Source organism: Lissotriton vulgaris, chromosome 2_1, assembly GCF_964263255.1.
Source record: "Lissotriton vulgaris chromosome 2_1, aLisVul1.2, whole genome shotgun sequence".
In the NCBI taxonomy this organism is placed as follows: Eukaryota; Metazoa; Chordata; class Amphibia; order Caudata; family Salamandridae; genus Lissotriton; species Lissotriton vulgaris.
Window position 1 is genome coordinate 1,877,376,845 of NC_141687.1, and position 25,140 is coordinate 1,877,401,984.

Here is a 25,140-nt window from a genome sequence, read left to right on the forward strand (position 1 = left end):
ATGGGCAGTGCGGCTGTTTGGCGTCTTTCCATTTTGTGACATATGTTTTCCAGTTTTTGGCAGGTGCATTTGGAGTTGAGGAGTTCCAGGGTGAACCAGCTGACTCTTCTGCTGGTGTCTGTGTTAGTGGGGTTTTTTAGTTGAGCGACGGTGTTGGCGCAGTCTTTCATCCAGCGTTCGAGGGCGAGTGCCCCTTTATCTGGGTTGGTTGGGGTCGTCGGGGATTTGAGTGCGAGGTTTGTCTGTAGTTGTTCTTCAGTGATTTTGCCCCAGCAGCAGCTGGGGGTCTGTAGGGTGCGGTGGTGTGTGGGTGGTTTTCAGAAGGAGAAGTGGATGCAGTGGTGTTCTGTCCAGGTGAGTTCGGAGGCGTGGCTGAAGGTGACGTGGGGGCTTGAGAAGATGACATCTAGCGTGTGGCCGGCGTTGTGGGTCGGCGTGGTGACAAGCTGTTTCAGTCCGAGGTTGGCGAGATTGTCGATCAGGGTGGAGGAGTTGTTGTTGTTCTCCAGGTGAAAGTTCAGGTCTCCGAGGAGGATGTAGTCGGTGGAGGTTAGTGAGTGTGTGCTGATGAGGTCGGCGATGGAGTCGCAGAATTGAGGCCGGGGTCCTGGAGGTCTGTAGATGAGTGTGCCTCTTAAGGTGGTCTTTGGGTTCGTGTGGATCTGGAAGTACAGGTGTCCGGTGGTGCTAAGGGTGTCGTTGGTATTTGTTGAGATCTTGATGGTGTTTTTGTGGACAATGGCGATTTCTCCTCCGGCCTTATTGGTGCGGTCTCTGCGGGGGATCTTGTACCCATCTGGGATAGCTATGGCGATGTCAGGCGAGGAGGCTTCGTTCATCCAGGTCTCGGTCAGGAAGGCGACGTCCGGTGATGTGGTGTCGAGTAGGTCCCAGAGTTCGACGGCGTGTTTGTGTGCGGATTCATCTAAGCTGGTTGGCTTCCGTTGTGGTGGGTGTCTTGGCGCTTTCGTGGCAGGAGAAGCTGCAGTTCCGGCAGGTGAAGGGGCCGTGGGTGCGCCTTGGGGGCGGCCTTACAGCAGGTGTAGGGCCTTCCTGGGTTGAGAGCGATGAGGGTGTTGGCGTCGTAGCGGAGGCGGACATCGTAACTGCTGCTGGGGCCAGGGGTTCTGGCGCTGGGCGCAGAGAGGCTTGCCTTAGGCGCGCCAGCGGCGCGGCCGCGCAGTGGTCGCCATATATGGGAAGGTGGGGAGGGAGGAGCAGCTGGGAGGCAAGGGACGGGTTGACAAATGGGCACGACGGGGCTGGCCGCAGGGGAGGCAGCGGCGGGGATGGGGGATCGGAGACCGGGGCACAGAAGAGAAAGTGTACAATTCGGGTCACAGAGGCACAAAATCCAGCGCGAAGGATGGCGAGGGGTACAGAATATAAAGGGGCACAAAGCACAAAGCACAGAACAGATACAGGCACAACGTTCACGGGGGCACAGAATCAGCGCAGGGGTAAAGAGGACGGCGAGGGGTACAGAATAAAAGGGGCACAGAGCAAGCGGCGAGCGGGGGGCCGGGGGCAGGGGGCACAGACAGAAACAGGCAATACAACAGGCGGCAGCGAGAACGTACCTAAGGCCACCAGTGGCCAACAGGGATGAGGCTCAGGTGGAGCCTGCGGGTGGTGGAGGGCCTCGACTACTCCGGCGGCAGCAGCGACAGCGGGGTGTAGGCGGAGCTGCAGCGGGGGGAGCGACCTACCAGAAGGTCAAGGGTCGCCTTGGCTTGCCCCTTGCGACCCCTGCCACTGCCTTTGCCACCCCTGGTCTAAGAGGTGGCAAAATCAGTGTCAGGAACACAGGAGCACTATGTATTTATGGCCCTCTGATGGGGCTTTACTGAAAATGTTTTATCAAGATAATAGTGAGAAATAGATTTTAAATGTTTCTTGTAATAAAACTGTAGTGCAATTAGCTGGAATGGGCGCTTCCCTGACAGCTGTTGTAAGTAAAAAATGCATAAATATATGTTTCACCCAACGGGGGTGCAGGCGGAGCTGCAGCGGGGGGGGGGAGCGACCTACCAGAAGGTCAAGGGTCGCTCTCCTCACCGCTCAGCGGCTGCCATATATGGGAAGGTGGGGAGGGAGGAGCAGCTGGGAGGCGAGGGACAGGTTGAGGAATGGGCGCGGAGGGGGCGGGGCCGCAGGGGTGAAGTACCGAAAAATAATTACCACCTCCCAATTAGCCTTATATTCACAACCAATCCCATTCCCATTACCAATAATCAGTCAGTTGGCAGTGCAGAAGGTCCACTCGTTTATTATAACAAACAAACTCTGCCAGAGGAGCTGCTTGCGACCTAACCCCACGAGGTCCGCCAAGAAGACTGCTGGCATTTTGTCAAAACATCACATATATACAGTTGCATTCTCGAAACCGTTACCCAAGATGGAAAAATACAAGTTGGTACAGGTTGGTGCAGGGGAAAAGACCATATATGGGAGAAAAAGCTCTCTTGGTTTAGCTCATCCTAGATTAGCAAGGTCGTACGGGTGACTCCCTTCTGCTAACTTCGAGACAGTCCGCCCGCACCCCTCCCGGAATGTGCCTATCGGGCCTCCTCCTGCTACCTATAACCTTGACAGGCCTAACGAGCTGAGGCAGCAGTATTGCAACAGTTGGGCTATTTCTCAGGAGAACGACTTCGGTAGAGAAAATGAATGGAGTCTGCTAACGTAGGACTTCGAGTGAGGCCACAAAATGGCGTCGGTCAAGACAAGCAAGTGTAAAACGTGCAAAGCGGTGTATGTTACAAATCTATATTACTGCAATTCGGGTTTATGCTAGTGTTTGCGTACTTGTGGTAAGTAACTTAGATACATAATGCTAATTCTAAAACATCGATTTTAGGCTTCGCATAACCGGAAATCAATTCCGGTTCCTCAAACCCTCCTTTTAGCATGATGTAGCTAAAGACAAAGGCAGGCGTTAATCTCTGAAAACCTCCTCATCAATAGCCATTAATTCATGAATCTCCTGTTGTAACATCTGAATCTTGGCGGGAACTGGGGCAGGGACGCTGGAAGCACAATAGGAGCAACAAGCCGGACCACATTGTATCAGGACGCAACAGGTAAAAATGACACCGGCTGCTCGACCCAAAATTAACAGCAATTTCCATCCCCAGGTGGACAGAAGCCTCCAGAACCAGCCGGACAGTGTCCAGGACCCATTTTCAATATGCATTTCGGCCGCTATGTGATGTAGCTTCTGAATGGCCAAATGAACAGTGGGGGCGGAGTCTGGAATATATACACAGCAAGAGCTGCCAATCACTCGGCATGCTCCACCTCGATCGGCCAAGATAACGTCCAAAACCATACGGTTTTGGAGCACAACGAGCCTGGTCGCCTGAAGCTCAACCGTAATATTGGCCAGGATATCAGTAGTGATGTTAATGACATTTTCTACTATTCTGGACAACCTTCTTATTTCTCTGCTATTAAATATAGGTCCCCAGAATGGGACCAAACCATTGCAAAAATCCGTGAACTGCTGCAAGGAGGTGTCAGTCTGATCGACTTCTGTGGCGATGAGCTGTCTACGTTGCCTATTGGGTACTGCGCTTGCTGAGTGTAGCCGATGTGTTCTGTGATAGTCGGACGGTGCTATGTATACAGGTGGGTACAGGAAGGACAGATAGCAGTGCCCAGCCCAACCACGGGGCAACCAGGTGTAAGCATTTTCCCCACATACGAAGTACACATTGGGTGGGGTTAAAAAGGGTGGACTGCTAGGTATCTTCATACGATAGGTATAATTGCAAATACTGTCACCAACCTGTACATGCCCCATCCCCTGTACACAGAAATCAGAGGAAGTATTTAAAATAGGAATGGGTACAATGCGGTCGTTTGTAACATTTCGTTCAACAAAAAGCTGGAAATATTGGGAAGCATTAAAATAGTTAAAATCATATAGTTCATCCTGCAACCAGGTACTGTTCCTAACCTCCATGTACCTATTCATACACGCCTGAGGGTCTAACGATCCCCGTCCCCCGTTACCTTGTGGGTCAAATCCCTGATGCTCCTTGATATAAGCTAGGATCATATCATAATCTTTTGCAGTGTAATGTCTGTGATTTTCTATATAATGATTGTACATGGCGTAAAACATTTTGAACCATGCTTCACAACTCCCTAAGTAGGACTGGGGTAGTGAGAGGAACAGATCATGATTGTGCACAACAGAAGGCAGAAGCCCACAAACCCAGCAGTCGGTAGTGTTGGTAGTACTGTGCGTCTGATGAAGCATTTCTACAAATAAATTTTTAGCATAGGTCTGGCGATGTCGTTCTTTGTGGGGTGCTAAGGTGTACATCAAATGCTCAGGCGGTGCAACAGTAGAGGGTAAAAATGTTTGCAAAGGGTATTTATGAAATACAAAAGGTTGTCGAGGTGTTCCTACTGAGAGGGAAGAAGTTAGTGCAGTCTGTAATGCAAGTGGATTACAACAGGGTAACCGAGTGGTCGCCCTGGGAATCTATTTTGTTGGATTTAATGCCCTCACACACCCTTTCAGGTGTCATGCTTCATCATTTGGGCTTGCTCCTCGTTGGGTCGGCGGTGCAATACCCAACGGCAACACCTCATAGAGGGGCTCTTTGGCGGAGATCTTTTTCCAACTGCCGTGTAGATGAAGTGTATTTATGCTCTAGATATACAAATACGCCCATGAAAATAGCTATTATAACAGTTATAACCAACACAAAGGCTACCTTGACCCTCATGGTCCAGGTTGAAAACATTGGTTCATAGAACGGTACGTGTCGAGGTGCAATGGGAAATTCTTCTTCAAGTTCAATACGACCAAAAGGGTACATTCCTAGCTAAAAGTCCAGAAATAAACTCGGGCCTAGCAGTCCGTTCTGCCAGAGGGTTCTTCTCCCTGTGTCCGTCAGAGTCTCACAGGTAGACTCCTATCGTTCATCTCAAGAAAACAAAGAGTGGTGGTCTGAATGATTCCGTTGTACAACCTGGCTGTTCACAATAGTTAGTATTTCTTTCTGAACAGAGCACAGTGATCAAAGTTCCAGCTCTCAACGGGTTCAGTCCAGTGTCTCGCTCAGTACCTCAGACCTGCAAACTAGCAAACCCTATCTAGTCAATCGAGTCTTTCCTTATCTCCTAGTCGTGGGGTCTGAGGCACCGTGATGTTTTCTCGGCCGCAGGTTGTATCGCACATGACCCAGAACTTCCTGATCAGAAAATAGCACTGCAGGTATCTCTCTCTCATTAGAACTTTCGCTTGCCGGGTACTTAAAACAGGATTCAAAGCAATTGCAGATTCAGCAGAGACCGGTTCACCCGCTCTTGTCACTCCCTCCTCTTGCCTTTGTTCGGTCTCCCAGGCGTCGGAGATGGGCACGAATGCAGCAGCTCTCTCAGTTTCCTGTGTCAGAATTCCCCCTGGGCGTCGCTGATCATATGGAAGTGGAAGCAGCAGCTTTTTCAGATGGGAGACATGTATCCAATGTTTTCTCCCATCAACTTTGACCGCCGTCCGGGTGGCGAGTAGGATCTGTCGTGGCTCGGACCACCTTGGAGCCAGGTTGGTGTCTCGTTCAAACTTCTTGACTAGAACCCACTGGCCGGGTTGTAGCCTATGTCCGGGGCCCTCTGGCAGAGGCTGCAGCACAGACGCTACCTGCTGATGAATAGAACGGAGATCTTTAGTTTGGGCATACAGATAATCAATCAACATAGGATATTCAATATCAGAAAAGGATCATGGTCTGGGTACCCCCCATATATTAGCGGGCCGGCCGAATGTGATCTCGTAAGGAGAAAGGCCGGAGCAAGAATGTGGGGTAACCCGTAGTGACATGAGGGCCAAGGGCAAGGTGTCTAGCTATTTCAACCCTGTGCATTCCTGAATCTTAGCCATCTTGAGCTTAAGAATCACATTGTATTTTTCCACAAGCCCTGCTGATTGTGGATGTCGGGCTGCGTGAAATTTCTGCTTTATTTGTCAACCATCACAAATATGCTTAACAAGGGCCCCATGAAAGTGTCCCCCATTGTCTGACCAGATCAAACGGGGCAAACCGAATCGTGGCACAAATTCCTTGAGAAGGGCCTTTGCTGTGGCCAGAGCAGTATTCTCCTTGGTAGGTGTTAGAACTGGCTATTTCTGGTAGGCCAAGGCTGACGCCAAAGCCAGGCAGAAACCACATTCTAGTCAGGGCAAGGAAGTCACACGCCAAGATAACCTCTGCTCACCCCTTGGTAGCTTGGCACAAGCAGTAAGGCTAAACTCTGAGGCAATGTGTAAAGCATTTGCGCCAGTGCACAACAGCAACAACATACTAGGCACACCACAAAAGAGACTCCACACAAGGTTATTATAAAATAACTTTTGTATTGTAAAAACACATCAGATAAAATCACACATATACATTGTGCCAACGGGCACAGGCAATATTTACAAGGGATTATTCACAAGACAGGGCCACATGGGCCACTGTCATAATCAGCACTTAGTAGAAATGAAATACTGTCAGAAATTAGAATAAAGGAATATAAAATCACTGTAGCACAAAGTAACAGTTATAAATCACATCCAGTAACTACTGGGAACAGGTAAGTACACACTACGCAACCCTAAACACCTTAGGAGCATGTCACGCAGGGAACCAGGACCTCACTAGGACCACCTGTACTAAAAAGAACAACCACCTAAGTATCACACAGCATTTAGGGGTATACACAAGAACACATTACCCATGATGCATGAAACACATTCAGAGGAGTAATAAAGAGAAACACATGATGCCTAAAACATTCAGAAGTGTTAAGAATAAAGCACATGATGCAATAAAATACATTCAGAGGTGCAGCGCAAGAAGACACATGATGCCTAAAACATTCAGAGGTGCAGCGCAGGAAAAGAAAGACACATAATGCATAAAAACATTCAGAGGTGTTAAGAATAAGGCACATGACGCAATAAAATATATTCAGAGGTGCAGCGCCAGAAGACACATGATGTCTAAAAACATTCAGAGGTGCAGGACTAACACATGATGCAAGCAAACACATTCAGAGGTGCAATCACCATACAATTGCGCACTAACTCACATAAGCCACTACCTGTGGCAGTCCCTAGGCCAACTGGCCTTGTTGGGGCTCAGACGCCCCGAGTCTCAATGTCAGGGTGCACTGCCATGCAGCACCAGTCTCAAGAAAAGAAAGCCTAAACGTAGCAGCTGGCACTAAATGCTGCGCAGCTGTGAAGGCCTGGCACCACTGTGCCCTCTCTGTCCCACATAGGGACTCTCTCCTGAAATTGTGCCTAAACCGTGCAGCTGCCCACTAATTGCTGGGCAGCTGGAGAATCAGGAAAAACTGTGGCAGGGCCTTCAGTAGCCCCTCTGGCGAATTGCGCCACAAATGGCGGAGCCACACAGGCTCTTAAACACATATAGGCCCCTGGAGCCCTCGAGGCTCTTAACAAATCCCTCGCAGGCAGAAGGGAGCGGGCACCGGCAATATGCCCCGATGCCCCCTCTTAACTAAAATGGCTCCCAAGAGGCTCTCATGGCTCTAAACACAAATCTTGGCCCTAGAGCCTCGCTGGGCTCGTAACTGAAGTATGTCCCCTAGAGCCTCTCGGGGCTCTAGACAGCGTTGGGGCGACCCGCTGCCAACCGGGGCCGCCCTTCTTGCACCGCCAACACTGGGCCCCTCGGGCTCTCGAAACACCTATGGCCATTGGAGCCTCAGGCTCCGTTGAAATGTTGGGGCGGCCCACTGCCAGCTGGGGCCGCCCTACCTCCATTCCCGCCTATGTGCCGCTCTCCGGCACCAACAGCAGCCACACGGAGCCCCCCCCCAGCCCTGCCGACTCACCGGGCTCTCAGGGGCGGGCTCCTCCAGGCGGCGGCTCTCCTTGGCTCGTGGTGGGGGCAGGCACCGACAATGTGCCTCGCGCCCCCTCCGCTCGTCTCCTCATGCCGCTCCTCTCGCTTTTCTTCACGGGGCTCCCTCAGAACACGGGAGCCCCGCGACAGGTCACGCTTCTTCTCCGGTCTCCCTCCAGGCATGGGAGACCGGCAACACCGGCAAAGGCTTACCCCAGGCAGGGGGAAGCGGAAAACACCTCCTCTCTTCCCGGGCTGCGGGGGCGGGCCCTTCCGGCCGGCCGCACTGGGATTGGCTGGCCGGCTAACCACTTCCGGGTCGCTGCGGGCAGCGCAGCGGCCCTTCTCCTTAGGCAGGCAGGTGGGGGCTGAATTAACCGAAGAGTGGGCTCCCTCGTGGAATAAAATATACCAGCGAGGTGGGCACTCGCAGATTATTAAATAAATACGGGCAAGAAACCTCAGCGCGTCCAGCGCTACAAACGAAAATAAAGCGCTCCAAAGCGCTAGAAAACAGGCAGAGCGCTCCCAGGCGCTCATGGGGAAGCACAGCGCTTCCTGCAGGAAAATGCAGCTTCTCCATGCTGCAAAAAGGTCCAAGAGATTTCAAGGGGGCAAAGCAATGTCCCCCCCCATCTGCCCAGGCAAGGCAGAGGGGTCCCCCAGCAGTCCTCCAGGCGTCCAGGGGCTGGGCAGCGCCCGCCCCTGGTAGATTCAAGTCAGACACAAGAACATTTTGAAAGGGGACACAGCCCCTTCTTATACACAGAAAAGTCTTTGAAGTCTTTGTGTAGGCAGTGTGAGAACCAGCTAGAACTGGTTATAGGGAAGTCCTGTCAGTATCAGGGACAAAGGTGACAGTCGCCCAGCGGGAGGTGGAGCCAGCTTTGTAGTCAGGCAGGCACAGCCCTTCACTATCAGGAGCCATCTCCTCCCACTTCCCTGGCAGCAGATGCTGCCTTTCATCCATGGGCTGACTCAGACAACCTCCTGGGCTCTCCAGCCCCAGTCACCCTCAAACCAGACAGTTAATCCACAAGCAGGCCCAGGCACTCCTGACCCAGGCTCACCAGCCAATCACACGCCAGACACAAATTACACAAATATGCCAACTTCTAAAAGTAGCGCTTCTAGACTAGACACAATCATGCCGCATATACCATTACGCAGCATTCACTCTCACGAGTTCGTACATATCAAACTCGACCCTGCACTCCCCACACATCAGGAACTACCATGGGCATACATATCCCCCATTCATTCCTATGGGAGGGCAGGTAACTCACCACAAATACACAGAGAGCTGAAGCACTGCACACTGTACCACAGTGAAAAAGTGCGCAGAGGCCTAAAATCACCAACACCAGGTTCCATAAACAGGCTAGGAAAAAGCAAAAAGTCTAGGGGTGAACCTGCCTAAAGGGCCGGGTCCAACAGTAGGGTAGGCCTCAACCCACTTGCTAAAAGCACAAACTACCACCAAAACGTCTTTCAAATTGTTAACACGCTCCATGTGGATGTAATCCATCTGGAGCACTTCAAAAGGTAATGTTGGAGGTGCAAAGTTCCCACTCAGGACATTTTCTCCCTTCCCCGGATTGTGTTGCAAACAGACCATGCAGTATTGGACTAACCGGACAGCTGTCCTTTGTATGTTAGGGTTATTCCATACTGGGTTCCGCAAATACCTTTTGCTCCTACATTGGCAGGGCCGTGAGCCATAGTCACAACGTCCTGCACTAATGCATTGGGTAGTAACCACCTCTGTTTTTCTGTCAGATCAACCCAACAATTGTTCTCGTCCAGTCTTCCTACTTCCTTTTCCCATATCTCTAATTCTGTGGGGGTAGCTTCCTTCTGTAATTCTCTCACACTCTTCATAGTATTACCAAACAATTCAGATTCCTCCACCCATCTTGCGGAGGATGTCACAACCATAGCTGACATTGGGGATTGAGCTGTCTGTTTGGCCACCTGATCTGCGAAAGCATTCCCTTCCCCCACTTTGTCCACTATTGCTTTGTGTGCACTGCATTTGATGATGGCTAATTTCTTGGGCAGAGTGAGGGCATCTAACAACCGTAATACCAGGGGGCCGTTCTGTATTTTCTGGCCATGGGAAGTAAGGAAACCCCGCTCCCTCCACAGCCGCCCAAAACTATAGGCCATGCCGAAGGCGTATTGGCTGTCTGTGTAGATATTAACTTCGAGTCCTTCACTCAATACACAGGCTCGTAGTAAGGCCATTAGTTCAGCAGCTTGGGCTGACCGGTGGGGTACTCGAAATGTTTCGACTACTGTCTTCAAAGTCGAAATTGCATATGCAGCTGTTGTTGTTCCATCTGCTAATTTAAAACAGGACCCATCTACATATAACTTCCCCTGAGGGTCAGATAGAGGAATGTCGGTAAGGTCAATTCTTCCTTTGGTTTCTTCTTCAGTACCGTAAATGCAATCATGTGTGTCATTGGTAGTTTCACTCGGAGGGAGTGGTAGCAGTGTAGCTGGATTTAGTATTGCACATCGTGTGATCGTGATGTGTGGTGCAAACAATGTCAATTCTTACCCAGTGAGGCGTGCACTTGTGAGATGCTGTGTTTTTGTTTTATTTAGCAATGTGTCCACAGCATGCGGTACCATCACTGTCAGATTGGAATTTAGAACGAGTCCTTCCGACTGTGGATGGCCACCGCAACAGCTGCTGTGGCCCTCAGACAGCTAGGAAGAGCTCTGGCGACATTATCCAATGTGGCCGACAAATAAGCGCAAGGTCTTTGCTTACCACCAAATTCCTGCGTCAACACTGAAAGTGAGCAACCGTCGACCTCATGCACGTATAGTACAAAAGGTTTACGGTAGTCAGGAGTGCCCAAGACAGGGGCAGAACATAAAGCAGTTTTTAAAGAGTCGAAAGAGTGCTGACAATCATCCGTCCAGGGGAGGGGTTCATGCACTTCCTTAGTAGTCAGATGCAACAGAGGTTTAGCGAGCAGTGAAAAGTTAGGTATCCATTGGCGACAGTAAGAAGTGATGCCAAGAAAAGCACAAACTTCGCGCTGCGTGCAATGGACCGGCCATATTAGAGATGGTAGTAATACGTTCAGGGGTTAGTCGCCTACCCTCCTTCGACAGTAGATGACCTAAGTAGGTTACCTCCTGTCGACAGTATTGGAACTTAGACAAGGACACCTTATATCCCTTTGCTGCCAAATGGTGTAACAATTTAACAGTAGCAGCCTTGCAGCTTCCTCTGTGTCTGAAGCAATTAACAGGTCATCCACGTATTGCAACAGTACGTTGCCTTCTGGCAAGGCCAGGTCATCCAACAGAGCCTTAAGGGCTTGGCTATATATGCTCGGACTTTCAGTATAGCCTTGAGGTGCACGACAGAAGCGGAAGCTTTGGCCAGATAACGAGAATCCAAAGATCTGTCTGCTATCGGGATGGATAGGGATACTGAAGAAAGCATTCTTCAGATCTATGACACGATGATGGTGGGATCTTCGTGAGGATAGTGGTGATGTCCGTCACCACAGGATACTGTGGCACAACAATCTTATTAACAGCTCTGAGATCAATCACAAAACGGTAAGCATCACCATGTCCCTGTGTACCGGAATCAGAATTCTTTTTCAAAATCGGGAGAATCGGGCTATTACAAACATTAGCAGCAGTCTCTTCCACCACCCCTTTGTCAATGAGATCTTGAATAATGGACAGCAGAGCCCGCTCACCAGCTGGTGCAATTTTATACTGCGGGATGCGTGGTAACTTCGCGCCAGTTTTCAATGTAATATGAACCGGGGGAATATCTAACTTACCCACGTCCGCATCCCCGGTTGCCCATAGGGTCACGGGAATGCCATCAAACTCAGGGGGAAGAGGTTCGTTTTTAGCAAAACATTGTTTCATGCAGTCAGCGTAGGGTTGTATTGTTAAATAAACCCCATCAGCGGAGCAATGTATTGTGGCATTTAATTTTTTCAGCATATCCAAGCCCAGCAGATTCTCCCCACAATGCGAAGTTAGCAGAAAAGGTGTGTCAACAGTGGCAGGACCGATTGTGAAGGGGAGAGGTTTTGAGATGGGACTGACAACCGGGACTCCCGAGAATCCCACGGAAACATTATTTTGCCCGGACAGAGCCGCCCTGGAAACAATGATCGAGCAACAGAACTATTCATTGCTCCTGTGTCAATTAGTAAATTCTCAGAAGTCCCCATCAATTCCCTTTTTACATAAGGTCCCTGTTGATTGACCGGGATCGACACTTGGCCGCTACTCTGTCCCTGGCTGTCCTATGCGTGGACATACGAATCCTGATCCTCACATGCGTAATCCTCATGATAATACTGCCTGCCTTGGTGACCATCGAAATGATTTCGTTCAGACTTGCCTGATCCTTCCTCTCTGCGCATATCACTCCGATCGGGGCCGCCTCGTCCTCGTCCCCGCCCTCGGACTGCAACGTTCTGGGCAAGCAGCAACGGACACTGTGCTTTCCAATGTCCTTCCTCTTCACAATATGAACATTGATTTAACCCTACCGTCGGAGCCCCTCCCATGCCTCGGCCTGCGCCTGCCCCTCTGGACATGGGCCCTCTGGCCCCTCTCCCCCCTCCTTGTCCTCGGACAACTTGCTGAAGCAGCACCCGAGTTTTGAGGTCTTTGGCCTTTTTCTCTACCTTATCCTTGCTTTCGTTTTCTCTAAGCTCGTAGTACTGAGCCATGCTCAAAATTACGGAAGGGGTGGAGGTAGTCCAGGTACTTTCTGCAGCCTGTAACCGTGTAGAAATTTCCGGGGCCAAGTTTGTTACGAACCTGTTCACAAACAATCTAATTCCACCCTCCGTGGCCAAATCCTGCCCACTAAAGTCAATGAAGACTCCTTCGAATCTAGTGAAGAAGTCGGATACACTTTCATCCTTTTTCTGTCTACAAGCTGTCAGTTTATCCCAGTCAACTTTTCGCGGAGGTGTCAAAGTGTGCATATATGCTATTATTTTCGCCGGCAGAGAAGTTATTTCATTCCTAGGCTTATCCCCTGGTTTACGATCTCGGTCCCAACCTCTCAAGTCTTCCCAGGTCCCTCCTAGTTCAGCATGATCAGTGTCGTGTACCTGCCGCCATATATCAATGGGAACTAGTAACCCGAAGAATAACTCAACATCTGCCAGGGTCATTACAGCAGAGGCCGCAGCCTCGGTCAGTTCCTTATAGTAGGCGGTGGGATTCTAACAGGGGTCAGGTACTTGAGATTTCAGAGCAAGAACCTCGCTTCTTTTCCACGGAGTGTATACCCATTGCTCCTGAAACCGGGCGTCCACCCGAGCCCGTATTACCTGCTGGGCATTATCGAGTAGTTCGGGAACTTCGGGATGATAAATAGGGTGCACCTCTCGCATGGGATGTTGAGAAGTCCAAATGGGGCTCTTTAAAAAACATCCTGCCTCGATATTTAACCAAGGTGTCTACATTCTTATACACATCCTGTGGATCCATGTTGAATTTATGGGTCCAATCTCGGATGTTATATAGTATCTGAGGGGCACTTCCATTGTCGAAGCTGACTTCCCATTCTCCTATAGGGGAATTGGACATTTGGAACAACACGTGTTGCTGCATCACCGGCTGTAGATCTTTTAGGGTACTCCCTATGTCGGCTACAGTATATACATCGTTCCGCATCCGTTTAATGGCCAGATCTGCTAATGCTTCCTTCTCGCCATATTCCACAGATGATCTAGTGAATAGTCGTTTACCATCCAAACCTCCCGGTCCCCCCTTTGGTGTCTCTGGGCGTTGTGCTGGCTGATTGGGAGGTCCATACGGGACTCGGACGCTTAACAGTGTACGGGGTGATTCCAGGGTATACCTGTGGCCAGGGACGAGGGTGGCCAGGTCTCTCACTGAGGTAGATGGGGCACTTACATTCCCCTGGAGGGTGAGGAACCCGCGTTCCTCCGGTGCGGAGGCTTGGGGCGCAGCCACCACTTGGACGGGTACTGCAGGGTATATGCGCTGTGGAGTATATGGTGGCGGAGGTCTTGTATCTAACACATCTTCTATCTCATCTTCGGTCTCATTTTGTGTTACATAGCTCTTATCCACCTGCAACCTAAATTGTCTATCTGCATACTCAATATTTTTCTCTGTCCTGTTCTTGTCATGTGCAATGGCTTTCTGAGTTACAGTTTGCCCTTGCTGTATCTTTAGAAGTTTCTCAGACCGAATGCGTCTCCTCTTTGCCTCTTTCTGCCATTTGTTAAGGGTGTGAAACATAGCCTGACTGCTGCATTTAGCAAAAAGACGCTCTTGTAAATACTGATTCTTTTTCTCATCAAAAGACCCAGTTTTCGGCCACTGTAGTTCCACATTATCCTTTGTGTACTTGTGCCACAAAGTATTGAAAAGAAGGGGACCTATACCGTGCTTGCAATACATATCATGGCCGGGTGTTCCTTCCGGAGGGGCTGGCTGGCTTTCGTCCAACCTCGTGCTCCCTCGGTGAACGCAGCCAAAGCATAATTTACTAAAACACGGCATTGCCCTTCTCTACCGAATTCGAGCTGAAAAAGAATCGGAGATTATTGTTCATAACACAGAAGAATCAATGATTATTAATCACAACCCTCTCATACACATGGCCATGTTTTCATTCAAAGTCACTCTTTCATTGCAAAACAAACCTTCAATTTGACATGAAAACGAAAACACATATTTGCAAAATTAAAAAACGAAAACACAGACTTTTGCAAACAAGAGGTGGAGCCCGTCGACTCCCACCTATGGAGAACTCTTTTTCAAATTTTCAAAGCTGCAAAAACGTCTTCTTGTAACAGTCTTGTCCTCAGACTGCCTAGAGATAGCTAGACAGGTTTCTAAACCACAGACCAACCTACAGGCCATCCGACAGTATTCATGGTTCACTTCCCGAACTATGCTGGCTAAGCCCGCTTTTTCAAGCGCCGCTCCAGATCTGTCCAGGTGCTACCCAATCTCAACTGCCGGCGTTCCCGAGAGCAGTCCGGCCGAGTGAGAACCGCAATTCCCACAAAGGTGTCTAGTCTCTATCTCCAGTTACCCTTTTACAAACCAAATCAGAGGCATTTGCACGTGCAATTTCAATGTTGCCCCGTCAGACCCCCTATTCAGAGTTTCTCCATGACCACAGGTCACCAAATGCCAAGTACCAAGTCCAAAATTGCAAAAACGTTATCCAACACAAAACAAGACAAAACACTCACCTGGTGCACGCAGGTCAGATTGTACGTTCTTCACTGCCAACTCCTGTTAAGGCCAACGCGGCTGGTTCTCGGGTTACACCCGAAGGACTCCGGCGTGGGGCCACTAACAGCTGGGGTTCTCGCGATCAAGAGAGTGGAGCAGACCCCCGAATTCTTCTTGGTCTATTCTTCAACCCCCCCGATCAAGATCACCCTTTTTAATGTTCCGCTTCTCTTCTGATTACACTTCTGACGACCCCAACTCGGAGTCCCGGCGGAGTCGCCAACTGAAGTACCGAAAAATAATTACCACCTCCCAATTAGCCTTATTTTCACAACCAATCCCATTCCCATTACCAATAATCAGTCGGTTGGCAGTGTAGAGGTCCAATCGTTTATTATAACAAACAAACTCTGCCAGAGGAGCTCCTTGCGACCTAACCCCATGAGGTCCGCCAAGAAGACTGCTGGCACATTGTCAGAACATCACATACATACAGTTGCATTCTCGAAACCGTTACCCAAGTGTAACAACCGGATTTTCGGACCGGATAGAATAAGCTCACCAATACACCACCAACGCTGCCGAAACGTAACCACCTCCCTCCTCAGGACCTACTTACCTCGGTACCTGGGTACCTTCCTGGGGATGGGGAATTAGCAATATACAAGCTCATATCATCAAAATCACCACCAAATCCATAGGGATTACTAGAAACAATCACTAATAGCTACGGAATTACATATTCTACACCACACTCATACCTTATTGTCTTGCGGCAACTCAGGCCCAGACTATGCTACCCTCCTCCTCATAGTGAAGGGGGCAGTTCTGATCACTTACCATTACACACTGACCTCAATCAGTGCTCACGCAAGCCACAATCCTGTGGGTATACACACCGTATCCTCCCGGTGCTCTCTCAAGCCGCAATCCTGCGGGTATAAACACCGTATCCTCCCGGTGCTCACGCTGCCGGCACAATCAGGTGACGATACACACCGTATCCCTCCGGTGCTCTCACTAACGCCGCTACACAACGGCGATCACTGTCCTATTGATACCTTCAACTCTCTCTCTCTGTTGGGAAGTTTCTCTATATGTCTAATATCTACTGGGGATGTCTCATACACAATATTATATTTTATATGGTAGATAGACAGTTCAATCCTCTCACACAAGAATGGCCAAATCACAATATGCAAAGGTTATTCTCTGATTTAGGCGCTCCCTGCTCCCTTGCTCAGTTACCACTTATCCGGACGGGGAACACATCCGTCCACATAACAGCATCTGACTAGAAGAAAGGTTAGTCTCATCGTAAAAACAACATTTACACAGTGGTTCACTAAGAAATGGGGTCCCTTTATTACACAATAGCAAATTATAACAACAATATAACACTGCAATATAACATATAGCCTGAAAAGCAAAGGAAAGAATTAAGATATGTGTGTGCGCGCTAATAAGAAAGGGTCGACGTCACCTTATGAGTACAGGTCTGGACTCAGTTGTCATCTGGATTCCCTTCTCGTCTGTGCCTTGGCTCATCTTAGGATCACCCCTGCAGTCACGGACACACGTCTGCACCGCTATGCTCTGTCTCCTCTGCTCCCCTCCAAGTCACTGGACCCTCTCTCTTGTTCTCTGTTTCGTCTGTCTCACTCTCGTGGTTCTGCACTACTCTTCTCCCCTCTCGGTCACGGACTATCTTCACCTTCCAACTTCGATCTTATAAATCAGTTTCTGCCGATCTAGTATTCGTCCGCTCCACTAACTTCTTCACTCTGCATGCTCTGATCTCAGTATCAAAGCTCACCAACTGCTCCAATTAAAGTAACTTCAATCTTTCTGAGAGATTATCAGCCTTTGGTCTTTTCAGACTTCAAAATGGCGACTGTCTGCTCCAAGTTGATTAACTGCAAAAATGCTAACGACTAACTGCCGTCTACTAACTGACTGAATGAACTCTCCTCCTCTCTATACTTTCGCTAATATAGAACCCTGTTCATGCATGGAAATTTCCAGCCAGTAACCTGCCGCCCACCAAATTCTTGTACCACCCCATGCCAAGGACACGTTCTCAGCCGGCCAGCCTGATGTTGCGTCTTCGACACGAAGAAAAATACAGTCATTCGATAAGGGCCAGCTCGAGCCGGTTCTCTCCAAGCGAACAACACCTTATAACTAAACCATCACATTTGACCTAAAAGCATCTCAAGCAGCCGAGGCAGAAAGAAAGATGTCTCTCCCGTTCGAGGCCTACAAGGCCCGAAGTAAGCAGAAAGATGAATAACTCTATCAGGAATATACTAATAACCTTACGAAAGGGCGAAATAATACCAATACTAAGGAATCTATCCCTAACATAAGCCTATAAGCCCTAGAATAGAGAAAAGAATAGGGAATTATGTCAAGCATCTTGTGAATAGGCCAAATCTAAGGCTCTAATCCCTCTATTAGAATGATAGTAGGCTAAATTCACCTTCACTCAAAAATAGAATAAAAACCCGGTCAGAACATTTCACTCTTGACTTTAGGCTACTAATTATTCGCTAAATGGAACTAACGTCTGTTGAAGAATAATATGAAACAAAGTTGACAGATCTGTTTCTAGTTTGCCATCTGCAGGTATCAAATAAAGAAGGAATACACTGAATGAAACAACAAATAGAAACTAAAATACTAATAGCAAGCAGGGTACCCCCTAATATTTGACGTAAAGAATGTAAATCTGGTAACCAATTAAAAAGCCAGTCAAACCAACCCTGGTCTATATGCTTTCTAACTTCTTTGGTTAAGTCGTGGAGTTTGTCAATGTGAACCTGAATCGACCTAGTGTGGTCCGATAGATTGAAACAGCAAAGGCCCTCAAAGTCAGAACAGTCTTGACCATGTTTGAGTAAAAGGTAGTCTATAGCAGCTCTATTTTGTAGAATTGCCCTACGCTCACCTTGGGCATCTAATAGCAAGTCAGACAGAATCATGGAAGTGTGATTGATGGATTTAACCATCCAGCAGGCCATTTTTCCAATAGATTTAGCATTATACACTGACAAGGCAGGAACACCTAAAATAGAGAAAGCCAAACTAAGATATTCAGATTCAGAAAATAAATGTAGTGAAGAGTCACAATTGTCGTTCAATATTACAGCTTCACAGGCAATACGGGAATTCGCATTAGGGTGTGAAGAAAACATTAGCAAGCTTAATCTAGTAATAGCACAGGGTCCTCCGGTAATATTTGCAGGAATATAAGGCCAAGATGTATTGCCACAAGAGAAAAGCCATCCAGAAGGTAACATTATTGTACGATAGTGGCTAGGGGTGACTACAAGACTTTTACATGTCATATTGTTCTTGACTGAAGTACAGGATTTGGGTAATCTTCGAGAACATAACGCTTTTTCGTGATCTGTGAATAAAGTGGCACCTTTCAATTTTAAACGAACACATTCAGTTATGGCACTTGGATCACATGTGAGGAAGAAACATAGATCACCCTGTGTGATATTATATGTAGTTATGTGGGAATGAATTGGTGGTACTGGGTCTAACAGCACAGTACATAAAGGACAGTACTCATGGGTTGCAAAGTCACCTAAAATAATGTTAGGACGGGCATTTGATATATTGAAAATATGGGCAAGGGTCTCCAAAGAAGCTGGAACGGCAACCAAACAGGTCGCTAATATGTCCATTACCGAACGCATCGGTGTCAAACAGAAATGTGGGGAGTTTGTCACTCTCCGTGCTAGGGTTGTCCAAAAGTTAGATAATGAATCCCACGCAGCAAAGGAACGATGTCTCCTGGTTAGTGAATCAACCAAAGTCTGGGGGTTCCTTCCTCTCCCGACATAGCAGGCCAAAAGGAGTCCAACGCCGGCACATCCTGCAACAGCAGTCCAGAGAATGATCTGAAAATAAAATCAAATACAGGCATCATTCATTCTCGTAAGTAACATTTATCAGCTGGGATTGCTTCCCAGCTATCTCTCCCTGGTCTCATGACAAGTACGTATTATCATGACAGGTTGCAATAATTTCAGCTTGCTCAGGGGGATTTTTAGACAACTGCACCCACACTCTTGCTCCTGGATTATCAGTGGAGCCAAAACCTTTTTGTCCTCGAACAGTTAATAGAGTTGGGGCGGTGCCTTTCTGAATCTCGCCACTGAAAACAGGCATGATTAGCAATTGAGCAACTCGGTCTGTCTTATGAATTGGTAAATCAACATCACTGCTATTCAGCAGGAGTACCTTAATCGCTCCCTGATAATCACTGTCAATTACACCTCCAAGCACTTGGATGCCTTTTAAGGCCAGGCCCGATCTCGGGGCAATTAATCCAAAACTTCCTGTCGGTATACTGACACCAATGCCAGTTTCAATGATAACTCGATCTCTTCCTTTTACAGTAATGTCATTCATGGCATGCAGGTCTAAGCCTGTGGAACCTGGAGTTGCTCTGCATGGAGCTAACGCTCCAGGGGAAATTTCCCAATACATTTTAACTGTGTTTGGTCTAGTATCAACAGCTGGAGGAAATAAACGCATTAATGGGGAATCAGCATTTAAAAATGGACGATTATTCAAAGTCAACAGTGCATGAAACAAATGATCTCTCCAATTTTTATATTTGTTATCAGATAATTTACGCAATTGATTCTTTAGCAAACCATTCATTCTCTCCACAAGGCCTGCTACCTGTGGGTAGTACGGTATGTGAAATACCCATTCAATGTTGTTTTCCACACAAAATTCCTGTACCAATCTTCCTTTGAAATGGGATGCATTGTCAGATTGTATTTGAAATGGAACACCATAATACAGCATAATTAATTCCAATGTTTTAATGGTATTTACTTGGGTAGCGTGTTTACAGGGAAAGGCCACTAAAAGGCCACTATAAGTGTCTACAATGGTGCATATGTATTGACAATTTTTACTCATGGGAAGTGGACTGATATAATCAATTTGCCAAATTTGAGCGGGTAATTTACCTCAATGTAATTGTCCTCTAACAATTTGGGGTACTTTTCGTTGTCTAGAATGTTGACAGACAGGAAAATGCATTATAGTATCTTTGAATAAATTTAGAGGAATATAAATTCCTCGGTCAGCAGCCCACCTGCTAGTGGCTCTTTCTCCAAAATGTCCTGCTTTCTGATGGGCCCATTTCGCCAATCCCGCCAAATCAGAATTCTGCATGTCCACCACTGCCTCAGCAATTTTAGATTTCTCATCTGCAATATTGTGAAAGAATTTGCCAAGGGAGTGTATTGGTGTATGGGCATCCACATGAAAGATGGTAACAGTACTTTGCGGAAGCAATTCCCAAATTTCTTGCCATAATTCTTTACCCCAAAGTTCTTTAGAATGCAATTCCCAATTGCGAGCATACCATGTTGGAAACCAGACCGCCAATCCATTAGCAGTGGACCAGGAGTCAGTAAAAATGTGACACGTACCAGGTAGTTCCTGTTTTAAAACGTGGTAAACAGCATACAATTCAGCAAATTGACTACATTTTCCTTCACCAGTTGTACTCAGCAATTTTTGTGTGACAGGATTATAGGACACTGCCTTCCAATGCCTCTTCTCTCCTATGTACCTCGCTGAACCATCTGTAAACCACACATGGTTTCTGTCCTCTGCGGACAGATCATCAAATGGCTTACCCCACTTAACAGGGGATTCCTGTACTATAGGTACAGAGCAATCACTTTCGGTCTCATTCGATGGCGCCAGCGCCACTTGCTCATGTAACGTCGCAACACCTTTCGGTCCCACACGTGTTCTGTCTTGTATGTACCATTTCCACTTAATCACACTCGCCTCTTGAGCATGTCCAATTCGATGAGTTTTCGGCGAACTCAGAACCCATTGCATAATAGGAATTTCAGGTCTCAACATCACATCATGTCCCAAAGTCAATTGCTCGGTATCCACGAGAGCCCAATAACATGCAAGTAACTGTTTTTCAAAGGGTGTGTAGCGTTCACCAGCATCGGGTAACTTTTTAGTCCAGAAACTTAGCGGTACTTTATTTCTGCCTTGTTTTTGCCACAAACTCCAATTCGGATAAGGACCTTGCATAGACACATTCAGATCCACATCACCATCACGTACAGGCCACAGATCCAAAGCATACTGGATCGCTTCTTTCACCAAATCAAACGCATCTTGCTGCGGTTTATTCCATTCAAACGCATTCTTTTTACGAGTGACTCTGTACAAAGGGACTAATATCTGACTTAAATGTGGAATATGTTGACGCCAAAAACTAAATAAACCAATGAATCTCTGGGCTTCTTTTCTGTTCCGGGGAACTGCAAAATCAAGAATTTTCTTTTTTACTTGTGGAATTACTTCTCTGTTTCCTTTATGCCAATTAAAGCCTAAATATTTTACACTTTGTGATGAACCTTGTAATTTGTCGGGATTAATTTCCCAACCTTTGTCTCGCAAATGATTGATAACCTGGTCTAACTGAGTCTGAACTTGGTACTGTGTTTCACCTTGAATCAAAATGTCGTCAATATAATGACACAACTGTATCTGTGGGTTTATGGGTATTTCAGCTAAATGTTCCGCCACCAGCCGGTGACAGATTGTAGGACTATGTACATAGCCTTGGGGAAGACTTCTGAACGTCATTTGACGTCCATTCCATGTAAAACTGAACTTTTCCTGACACTCAGGGGCAATTGGGATTGAAAAGAAAGCATTGGAAATGTCAATAGAAGCATACCACATTCCTGGATGTTTCTGAATTCTTTCAATTAAGGTAATAATGTCCGGTACTGCAACAGTCAAAGGGGGTGTATGCTTATTCAATTTGTGATAATCAACAGTCATGCGCCAAGAATTGTCACTCTTACGCACCGGCAAAACGGGATTATTCCAAGCAGAGGTAACCGGAGTTATAACTCCTGCATTCACTAGATCCTGAATAGTAGCACTAATTTCTTCATGCCCACCTGGAATACGATACTGTTTTTGGGAAATAACTTTTGAAGCCTGGGGAATTTTTATAGGAGGCATCCTCAAACGGCCGACTCGTACAGGTCTGGATGATATATAACTTCTATTTCCAAATTGAAAACATCCATCATCTAAATATAAAGTCATACCTTTTAAGATATCAATTCCAATTATGTATTCTTAGAGTGGCACAACTCAAACAGAATATTCTTTTCGGGGAATTCTACCTATTTTCATCTCAACATTTGTTTGTACTGCGGGGGTTTCCTTTCCACCTAAACCAGTAATTGTAAAAAATTGTCCTTTAAATTTCTTTGATTTTCCATGAATTAAAGTGGTCTCCGTCCTGTATCTACCAATGCTCGGGCCCTCTGTATGTTACGATGTCTCCAAAAAATTTCAATATCTACATAGGGTCTATTGTCTTTGTGAGCCCAACTGCGTACTGGAGCTTGACCTATTTCCTAGTCATTTTTATTGCGTTCTGACAACCAAGACAAATCAGGGTAAAGACTCTCAAATTTTTTAGACGATGTAACTTCCTGTTCATATCCTTTCCCATCATGAAACGGGTTTTTGTCATCTACATGGTATTGTGAATTACGTTCAGAAAACCTGTGTCGTTCCTCTCTTCTCCTTATTTCGGGGGACTGATCCCTTTCATCTCTGTATCTGTTTTCAACACGCTCATCTCTCCCCCTCTCCCCCTCTCTCTCTCTCCCTCTTTCCCCCCTCTCTCTCTCACACCGAGGGGACACATCTCGCTCATTCTGTCGTCTATCACGCCGATCTGAATCATCACGACGTCTGTCATCCCCACTGTCATCAGAATATTCACGATCACAATCATTCTTTCGTACACGTCTAGCACCCTCTTTTCTGTCCAAATCACGTTTGCGAAACATAACCCACAAGCGATTATTAGGTTCACCATCAATCTCTTCTCTCTTCACACCATCATCCAACAAGGCAAGAAACATATCACGTCTAGAAAACTGATAATTTCCACCAGTACGACCCTCAGGTCTGGATTGTCTTTCAGATTTAAGCCATTCGCCCAATTCACCAAGCTGACGTACAGATTCAAGCACCAAGGACAAAGCGTTACCAGTTTGATTGATCAACAATGTCATCATAACTTGTTTATATGCAACAGGAGAAGAACGGATAATGTGGTTCCTCACAGAAGATGTCAACAAACCATCCAACAATCTGTCAGAAGTACTCAGAAAAATCGCAGTTTTCATCACCTCTTCCTTCAGTCTTTGTGCCGCATCTTGCAAAGTATACCATGGCTTGTCATTCAGAGGCCAGTCAGATTCAGTAGGGTATTTGTGATTAGAACCATCAGTCGCTAATTGAAGCAAACTAATTTGACCAACGCCATTATAGTTTCGGAAATTATCCTGCACAGTAGAATCAGAACTCAAAGAACAAAACTTCAAAGCATCTCCCATATCCAATATGATGCCAGCAGCACCCAATTCATAGAGACGCACCATCCACGTAAGCAAGGCCTCACCGGGCCGTTGTCGAAATCGTTCCAAAATGTCACTAACTTCCTGTTGCGTAAAATCTTCCAAGCTATCCAAAGGAATACCATTAGGATTACCAGGAACCTGCTGTAATTTTCGTCGATAAACCGGATGCACAGAAACCTCAGTACGAGGAGTACAAGGAACCCGATCAACAGATTTAGAGAGACAGTCAGATTGAGAAAGGTCGTCAGATTTGCAAAACCGACCACACTCGCCGGAATCATCAAATTTGTCAAAAGTATTAGATTTACAGTCATGTCCGGTGCGAGAATACTCACGTCTGTCAGACTCCTCAGCCGAGCAGCCAGAATCATTTGAGTCCCAGATATTACCGTCCCACTCATCAGGATTCCAGTCCAGTCCGGCTTTCACCACGACCAGACGCACTTTCCGTTTGCTAACTCGACCACGACGATTCTTATATTTGTATTTAGCAATACGAACAGCAGCTCTTTCAGCAATAGTCTGATAAGTCTCAAGTTTGTCGGCAAGCAATTTATTTTGACATCTCAAAAGAGTGTGAGCATTTTGCACTTCAACAAACTTTTCTTCAAGATCAGCACATTGGCGTTGCAATTTCAAAAATTTCTCATGTACAATCCTGTACGCATACAAAACAATCCAACCTCTGCGTCCTAAAATAGGAAGATCCTCGCCCTTTCACAATCGGCGCTTTCTGTAAGCAAGCAATCACATGAGTCGGATCCGCCGCTTCCAAACAAGAACTCCAATTCTCACTCAAACCAGTACAATCAGCCCACTCATGAGCCAATGCCTCATAAGGCGTTGATTCCCATCCGGGAATTTCAACAGGCAATTTAAAAGTAGATTTTGACCTTCTCAAAAACATCGTGCTAACAACAAAAAAATATATACAACTATAAACAAATAATATACAAAATGTACTCCGCACGCGCCGAGCGCAAACCAACAAGATAAAAACAAAACCACGCTAACAGGCTTACGTAAGCGGTTCGTGACGTCAGATGTAACAACCGGATTTTCGGACCAGATAGAATCAGCTCACCAAGACACCACCAACCCAGCCGAAACGTAACCACCTCCCTCCTCAGGACCTACTTACCTCGATACCTGGGTACCTTCCTGGGGATGGGGAATTAGCAATATACAAGCTCATATCATTAAAAACACCACCAAATCCATAGGGATTACTAGAAACAATCACTAATGGCTACGGAATTCCATATTCTACACCACACTCATACCTTATAGTCTCGCAGCAACTCAGGCCCAGACTATGCTACCCTCCTCCTCATAGTGAAGGGGGCAGTTCTGATCACTTACCATTACACACTGACCTCAATCAGTGCTTACGCAAGCCACAATCCTGTGGTTAAATACACCCTATCCTCCCGGTGCTCTCTCAAGCCGCAATCCTGTGGGTATACACACCGTATCTTCCCAGTGCTCACGCTGCCGTCACAATCAGGTAACGATACACACCGTATCCCTCCGGTGCTCTCACTAACGCCGCTACACAACGGCGATCACTG